Below are 2,968 nucleotides of genomic sequence, written 5' to 3'. Positions count from 1 at the left end.
GAGCCAGCACAAGAAGTATCAAGCATGGTGCGGTTGTTACCAGAAAGCCGAGCATAAATTTTTTGAATAATCATTTCTCTTGAGAGCTCATGATTGGGGCATGAATATAACATTGATTTAAGCCTCCCCCAAGCTTGAGCGATGCTTTCTCCTTCGCGAGGCCAAAAATTATATATACAATTGTGATCACGATGAACAAGATGCATATGATAAAACTTCTGATGAAATTCCAATTTCAATCGTTTGTAATTCCAAGACCTCATATCATCACATAGCCTATACCATGTCGATGCATCTCCCCTAAAAGATAAGGGGAAGACCTTCTTATTAACAACATCTCTGGGTACACCTGCAAGCTTAAATAATCCACAAACTTGATCCACATATATCAGATGTTCATCAGGATGTTTTGTTCCATCTCCTAGAAAAGGATTAGCTAGCAGTTTTTCTATCATACCCGAAGGAACTTCAAAGCAAGCATTTTCATTTTCATTTTCATTTTCAGTAGGTTCAGTAGGTTGAGGAGCAACTCTTTGCTCTACTGGTCGGGGTGAAGATACCCCGAACAAGCCCCTCAGAGGATTACTTTCCATGATAACAAGTGACAGTAAATTTCAGCACACTATATAAATCTTTCCTTACCAAATTCCACCTACCAAAGGCGTTTCACTCCCCGGCAATGGCACCAGAAAAGAGTCTTGATGACCCACAAGTATAGGGGATCTATCATAGTCCTTTCGATAAGTAAGAGTGTCGAACCCAACAAGGAGCAGAAGGAAATGATAAGCGGTTTCCAGCAAGGTATTCTCTGCAAGTACTAAAATAAGTGGTAACAGATAGTTTTGTGATAAGATAATTTGTAACGAGCAACAAGTAACAAAAGTAAATAAGGTGCAGCAAGGTGGCCCAATCCTTTTTGTAGCAAAGGACAAGCCTGGACAAACTCCTATAAAATGTAAAACGTTCCCGAGGACACATGGGAATATCGTCAAGCTAGTTTTCATCACGCTCATATGATTCACGTTCGGTACTTTGATAATTTGGTATGTGGGTGGACCGGTGCTTGGGTACTGCCCTTACTTGGACAAGCATCCCACTTATGATTAACCTCTATTGCAAGCATCCGCAACTACAACAAAAGTATTGAGGTAAACCTAACCATAGCATGAAACATATGGATCCAAATCAGCCCCTTACGAAGCAACGCATAAACTAGGGTTTAAGCTTCTGTCACTCTAGCAACACATCATCTACTTATTACTCCCCAATGCCTTCCTCTAGGCCCAAATAATGGTGAAGTGTCATGTAGTCGACGTTCACATAACACCACTAGAGGAGAGACAACATACATCTCATCAAAATATCAAACGAATACCAAATTCACATGACTACTAATAGCAAGACTTCTCCCATGTCCTCAGGAACAGAAGTAACTTCTCACAAAGCATAAACATGTTCATAATTAGAGGGGTATTAATATGCATATAGGATCTGAACATATGCTGAACATATGATCTTCCACCAATTAAACCAACTAGCATCAACTACAAGGAGTAATTAACACTACTAGCAACCTACTAGCACCAACCCCAGACTTGGAGACAAGAATTGAATACAAGAGATGAACTAGGGTTTTGAGATGGGATGGTGCTGATGAAGATGTTGATGGAGATTGCCCTCTCCCAATGAGAGGAGCATTGGTGATGACGATGGCGGTGATTTCCCCCTCCGGGAGGGAAGTTTCCCCAGCAGAACAACTCCGCCAGAGCCCTAGATTGGTTCCGCCTCGTGGCGGCGGAGTTTTGTCCGAGAAGATGGCTTATGATTTTTTCCTCATAGAAAGACTCCATGTAGCAGAAGATGGCCATCGGAGGGCCACCAGGGGGCCCACGAGGTAGGGGGCGCGCCCAGGGGGTAGGGCGCGCCCCCACCCTCGTGGGCAGGGTTTGGCCCCCCCTGGTGAAGTTCTTGCTCTCAGTATTTTTTATATATTTGGAAAACATCTTCCGTGAAGTTTCAGGACTTTTGGAGTTGTGCAGAATAGGTCTCTAATATTTTCTCCTTTTCCAGCCCAGAATCCTCCCAGAATCCCAGCTGCTGGCATTCTCCCTCTTTATGTAAACCTTGTAAAATAAGAGAGAATAGGCATAAGTATTGTGACATAATGTGTAATAACAGCCCATAATGCAATAAATATTGATATAAAAGCATGATGCAAAATGGACATATCAGTAAGCCAAACTCAATAATATTGATAGCAACTACTCCTACAAGTGCCTAGAGCCTATATCATGCATCAAAACTACTTGGAACCATATAAATTTGACATGCAAGCTCAAGAACATGGTCACCTAGGCAGCACAAATTTGCAATGAATAAAGCACTAGAACAAAAACTAATTGGACCAATGGAGGAGTCACATACCAAGGAACAATCTCCCCAAGCAGTTTTGTGAGAGGTGCTTTGAGCAAGGAGATCGAAAATGGCAGCTAAATGAGCTAGAACTTGTGCTTGAGCTGGATATTCGTGTTTGTGGGAGGAAGAAGGAGTGTGTGGGTGAAAGGATAAGTGGAGGAGGGCCACCATGGGCCCACGAGGTAGGGGGCGCACCCAGGGGGTAGGGCGCGCCCCTGACCCTCGTGGCCAGGTGCCAGCTCCTCCTGTTGTGTTTTTAGTGCCAAATATTCTCAAATATTGCAGAAAAAAACATATTTAAATTTCAGGGCATTTGGAGAACTTTTATTTTTGGGATATTTTTATATTGCACGGATAATTCAGATAACAGACAGAAAATACTATTTTTTATTTTATTTAATATAAATAACAGAAAGTAATAGTGGGGTACAGAAGGTCGTGCCTTCTAGTTTCATCCATCGCATGCTCATCAAAAGGAATCCACTAACAAGGTTGATCAAGTCTTGTTAACGAACTCATTCCGAATAACATGGAACTGGAGAAATTTCGAATA

The sequence above is a fragment of the Triticum urartu genome, chromosome 3 (genome assembly GCF_003073215.2).
Source record: "Triticum urartu cultivar G1812 chromosome 3, Tu2.1, whole genome shotgun sequence".
Lineage (NCBI taxonomy): Eukaryota > Viridiplantae > Streptophyta > Magnoliopsida > Poales > Poaceae > Triticum > Triticum urartu.
Note: the sequence above shows the minus strand (reverse complement) of the source record.